Source organism: Coenobita brevimanus, chromosome 45, assembly GCF_032717465.1.
Source record: "Coenobita brevimanus isolate Jiangsu-jjx chromosome 45, ASM3271746v2, whole genome shotgun sequence".
Classification (NCBI taxonomy): Eukaryota; Metazoa; Arthropoda; class Malacostraca; order Decapoda; family Coenobitidae; genus Coenobita; species Coenobita brevimanus.
In genome coordinates this window covers 34,273,007-34,279,155 of record NC_136998.1, presented here as the reverse complement: position 1 = coordinate 34,279,155, position 6,149 = coordinate 34,273,007, and positions in this window count along the sequence as shown.

The following is a 6,149-nucleotide window of genomic DNA, read 5'->3' as shown; positions in this document are numbered from 1 at the left end:
TAATTACTGAGCTGACAAACCCATAGGAGCCGAGACGATGGCAGCCAGTCGCGCGTATCATCCTCAAGAGTATAATGTGTAACTTTTTTGCTCACCGATTATAGTTCCATTTTTATGCATTGGCGAGAGTGGGAAGAGATAGATGTTTTGTGGTGCGTAGTTCGTATATCATCTGTCTACCTGTTCGTCTATCTTTCTCTCTGTTTGTCTGTCTATCTGTCTGTCTTTCAATATATGTCTGTCTGTTGCTCACTGATCATCTTTCCAGTTTATGCATTGGCAAGAGTGGTGAGAGAATTATGTCTTCCGTGGAGTATAGTCCATGTAATCTATTTATTGTTTATCTGTTTATCTATCACTCAGTCTACTTCTGGTTGTCCATTGCCTGAGGCCGCATCCTGTAAGGGGTTGACCTCTAAAAAAATCAGGCAGTCTATATCTTCCAAGTATCTATTTTTTTCGCACAAAAAATATATGCCGAAAAAGCATGTAGAATTTAGATATTATCACGTCACCTCACATCCTTTACACATGCACATAAATACAGCACCTTTATACAATCACTCTTAAATCTATATATATCACTCTGTGTAAGCTTATGAAGGCATGGATATCAACCTTATCACAACGATGATGCCTTTTTAATTTTGAATTCTTGCTGTTATCAGACGATTTTCTTTAGCTTTAGGAGGACCTCGACTAGTGAAAGGAGTTACATGAAGGCTGTATCTAACTCCCTTACGTTTAGAAAAAATCTCCTTTGAGCTGAATAAATTCGTCTGAGGATACCCCAAATCAACTGTAAAAAGACGTCAACGCAGTGAAAATGATGAGGTTTAATCTACACAGTCGCACAGATTTAAGCACTTTGTAATCAGTCTCTACCGGGATATATAAAGGAACTTACGATGAGTTCTCAGTCGTAACTAAGAATTATTTCCGCAGGATTGACAAGAAAAAAGAGAGTGTAGTATCTTCCAGTGTCTCTTAATTTCTCCTGCAAGAAGAAAATGCCTTGTTACGACAGGGAATTGATTGTCAGGTTTGTTTTGTGACTCCGGCCACTGAATGCTTCCTCTCTCACGTTCCTCACTCATATGTGGTGCAGTTAAATCACACTTGGCACTTGTTATATTTTTACAAGAATTATATTGCACGATGTTATGTGAATGCACCCATATGTTTATGCACATATTTAACGACCCATTTTTCACTGATTCGCGCATCATAATATACACTGGTCCTCATTCACACCAGTACACATTCATATCACCCCCTGAACACACACACACACACACACACACACACACACACACACACACACACACACACACACACACACACACACACACACACACACACACACACACACACACACACACACACGTAGCAGTTATGTCTATTTTATACCTGTCCACACACTCATACCTAATAAATTTTACTTATATGTCACTGTACACGTTCCTACTCACATTAACAGACATAGATACCCACACTCCTCTGGTTTCGCACACTCCCTCGTTTCAACATTGACCAGCACATCCACATCACACCTTCCACACGTTCCCCCGTGTCACACCAACACCACACAGTCACATGTGTCTCCGTCAAGGCGCGCGCTCACACACAGGCGCACGCGCGGGCACACACACACACACACACACACACACACACACACACACACACACACACACACACACACACACACACACACACACACACACACACACACACACACACACACACACACACACACACACACACACACACACACACACACACACACACACACACACACACACACACACACACAATCATCACTCGAGAGCTTCCGTATCGTCGCCTCGCCCTCCCATTCACCTATTCCCCTCCCGCACCACCACCGCGTTCCCTGACTGGCTGCCCTCGCCCCGGCCTCTTCTTTTAGGGACCACTGAACCAATTCGGGCCTCAGTGTGACGCCTTGTCCTGCTCGCTAAATGTAGGGTTAACTTGCAGTCTCCAGGATGTTATGTAGAATCAAAAGAACTGTGATTTTTTCCTCCTACTCGATTCATTTTTCATTTTTTTTAATTTGTTACCTTTCCTTCCCCCAGTTCCCATCGTGTTTGGTCTGAGGATTTTTTTAGTAGGAAACCCCGTTCCTCCTCCTCCTCCCTTGAGAAGTGTTGTATAGTACAAACTGATAGCCACACGTGTTGTTTAGTTGGGTTTGTTGTGTAAAGGGACGTCAGCCTTAGCATCCGACTGCTTCGCCTCCGTCGTGTTGGTGTTGGGTGATTAGGCAAGGTGGGGTGTAAGTCATATTTAGATTAGCATTCTTACTTCCAAAGGAGAGAGGGAGAGAGAGAGAGCAGACTGTACAGTATATGGTAGGTTAAATTAAGACAGATTAGTTCTTCCGATTATTGTGCTGATGTTCAGTGATTAGGTGAGGTGAGTTAAGGTGTAAGTAATATTTGGATTAGCTTCCTTAATTTCGAGAGAGAACAGGCCATATAGGGTAGATTAGATTACGACAGGTTAGTTCCTCCCATTAGCTTAGGCAGTAGTGTTTCAGATCTGGGTTGGACTAGTTATTTCACACTCCCAGGCTCCTTTTCCTACCTGTTAAGGAATTTCAGATAGGCTTACATTATGCATCTAAAAGTAGGTATTAAGAAGATCTAAGACATGCAAATACTAGAACAATGAAGAGAAACTTCTGTGAGTAAGAATATTTTTCTCTGCTGATTATTTTAATAGTGATATCAAACACCTAGAAGAGTGAAACACTACGAAACTGTACTTTTGAATGGCAAACTCTAAGTGTTATACAGTAGATGCTTCTTCAGCTTAGCGTGGTGTACTGATTTTCCATCATTCCAAAGAACAAAACTTCCATCGCTTGCATGAGAAACACATCAAACACATCTTCCAGATTATTGTCACAGAAAGCATAGTTTCTTATACATACATATCTAGCTCTAGGAATCCCAGTTAAATCAACAGACGTGACCAACAATGTAAACAAAAATATGTGCATGCCAGATTGAACCCGAGAATGACATCCCACAATTATACAAGAGTCTGTCTCTAGTAACAAGATAAAATTCCACTAAAATGCAATAATTTGCATCGTTGCACTGGCAGCTTTCCAGCATCTTAGTAAGGGAACATTACATCTGTTTTCAGTGCAGTTTCATTGCATGGACAATTAATGGGAGAGAATAAACTCACATGGCAAGAATATATTAAAAATGGGTTCATATTTAGAGGGTCAGTGGAGATTGTATCTAAGGCTTCCATCTTTATATTGGACATCTGTGATCATTAGACTGTACTTATGCTACGTAATTGAGTATCGATATGATACGCAAGATCAGATATAGGTACAGTAATTCAGGCATGTGGAAAGTGCCGCTGATATATATTTAGAAGTTATAGAGCCTTAACTGTATTGCTGTAGATAGATTGAAGCCTAAGTATATAGCACACAAAAATAAGATATAGACGGATTAATTTTGATAGGTACTGATTTCTATTTAGATGAGAGTGTAGAGACACATAGCTATAATTATAACTGTAGATAGGTATGGATAATGTAGACAGAGGTAGATCAGATCAGATTGAGAAAATGCTACTGATGTATATTTAGGCGAGGTTATAGACACACAGCTATATAACCAGATTGATATAAGTAAGACAGATATAGGTTACGATTCAGATATTTAGAAAGGGTTACTGATTTATATTAGAGGATACAGAGACACATGTAGCTATATTAATTCAGCTATACTTAAGCTTCAAAGCGTTGGTTCCTATCGGATCTTAGTCTATGCCGATGTAAGAGTTGTTACGGATACGCTGCACTGTACGGTTAAGATGACCTTCGGATAATGGAGTAGTTTGGTTTACGTTGAATGAGATGATGTATTTTATATAATCTTGCTACCTTCAGACGATTTTTTCCCATTCAGCGTAGAGAGAAGACAGGTTGTGAAGGAGTTAATGAAGGCTTTCTGATCCTCTAGCTACAGATCGTTTTCCAAAATTAGCAGAATGGTCTGGAGATAGTGGGAATTTGCTTTAAAATGTCATTGGATTCAACAGTTTTAAGGCTTTTTCATTTTAGCAGATGAAGATGAAAGTTGGCTTGGGTGATCTCTGGTTTATCCTTTCAGCTCGAGACGTCACATGTACATTTTTCTTGCTGCTGTCAGATGGTTGTACTCAGCCTCGGAGGCACATGTTGAAGTAGGGAGCTTCAGTGTACTCTTTATTAGGCCATTCAGTACTAGACTTCTTTCCTAAGTTGAAAAAAAATAAAAAGAATCGTCTGTATGTATCAGGTTTAAGCAATTAAAATGTCTTCGTATTGAAAGGGTTTTAAAGCTTGTTAGTCCGGATACTGGTATACTGTAATTCGGTTAACCATTTCAGACTGAGGACGTCCTTTATTCTTTCATTCTTGTAACCACCAGGCGATTATATTCCATTCTATAGAGACTTTTTGAACTCCAGAGGTTAAATGTAGCCCTAAAGCAGTGAGCCTAGTTTTTGTCTCTAATTATCTTGTTGGCATCTTATATACGGCCCAGGTAAACCCTTTCAGTGTGAGGGTCCGTTCTTAAAATGAATTAAATCGTCTGGCAAGGAAGAGTTTCGCAAAGATGTACGTCACAAAGGTTCAAGGGATTAATTAACCCTTTCACTACTACACGTTATTCGCATTAACTAGGCGTAAAATTGCGATCTCCCCCATGTTGTACAGTGCGGGTCACGAAGAAGTGCTTTGGAGAGGATGTAGAGCCATAGTATTGTTTTATTTCGCCACTGAGTTATGTGAAATAGGCTGAAAAAGACAAAAAATAATTCCGTCTAGTTAAAATGAATAATCGACTGAGATCCAGCTTTTGAATAATATCGTCTGGTGGTGCTTAGATGGAAATGAGAAAGGACGTCATCGCGGTAAAGGGGTTAAAGAGAGTAGAGACAGCTCGAATGAAGTTTAGAGCCAGATATGGATGTTTTGGCCATTGGTGGACAGAGAGGGGTTTTGTCAATCATGTCCGGACGTCTTCACCAGCGTCCGGACAGAACCTAGGAGAGTGGACAAAAGGCAGGTAGTCCGGACAATCGAAGCAGTCGGATGCGGAAGGGACAAACCGGTTTTTCAGACACAAATGTGAAAGCAATAGCCGGTTAAAAAATAAATAAATAAAAAAGATGTAAGGAAGGGACGGGTTATTCTTAAGTCCTCCCTCCCTTCCTTCCACTTCCCTCCCTAACTCCCCCTCCCCTTACCCAACTCTCCCTCCCCTTTCCCAACTCTCCCTCCCCTTACCCAACTCTCCCTCCCCTTTCCCAACTCTCCCTCCCCTTTCCCAACTCCCCCTCCCCTTTCCCAACTCTCCCTCCCCTTTCCCAACTCTCCCTCCCCTTTCCCAACTCTCCCTCCCCTTCACCTCCCCAACTCTCCTTTTCCTCCTGCAACTCTCTCTCTCTCTCCCCAACTCTCCCTCCCCCTCTCTCTCACCTTCCCCTTCCTTCTCCCTTAGTCTCCCAAGCTCCCTCACTGCCCTTCAGACTCTTTCTCCTTCCTCTCCCTTTTCCTGTCTCCCCTCCCCCCATTTCTCCTCTTTCCCCATCTTGTCTCCCTCCCACTAACTATCTCCCCATCCTCCGTCTCCCTCTCACAACTCTCTCTCCTCCCCTCCCCCTGTCTCACAAATCAAGGTAAAATATGTGTGTGAAAATTAATGTGTATTTTGTAGCCATTTTGAGATAGCTCTATGGGTGGGATGTGAGTTTTTAAGATAATACGAGAGAGAGAGAGAGAGAGAGAGAGAGAGAGAGGAACTATTTACAAATTTTTAAGCATAGTTTTAAAGAGAGCTGATGAGCTTCACAATTTATTAGAACGTGATTTTGTTCTGTAATTAAAGATGTTATTTTTTTTTCAGTATTTGTTAATGATGATAATTTTTTTTTTTATCAAGATTATTTGAAACGAGAGGTATTATTAAGAGTATATTATGAGTTTGTAAAGGCAATTATTTTGAGTTTCGAGAATTTGTGTAAGATGTATTTAAAGGTAACTGAGCCTAGTGAGTTTCAAGAATGTGAAGAATTCTTAAGAGTCTATAAAGGTTATTAAAGGATGATGT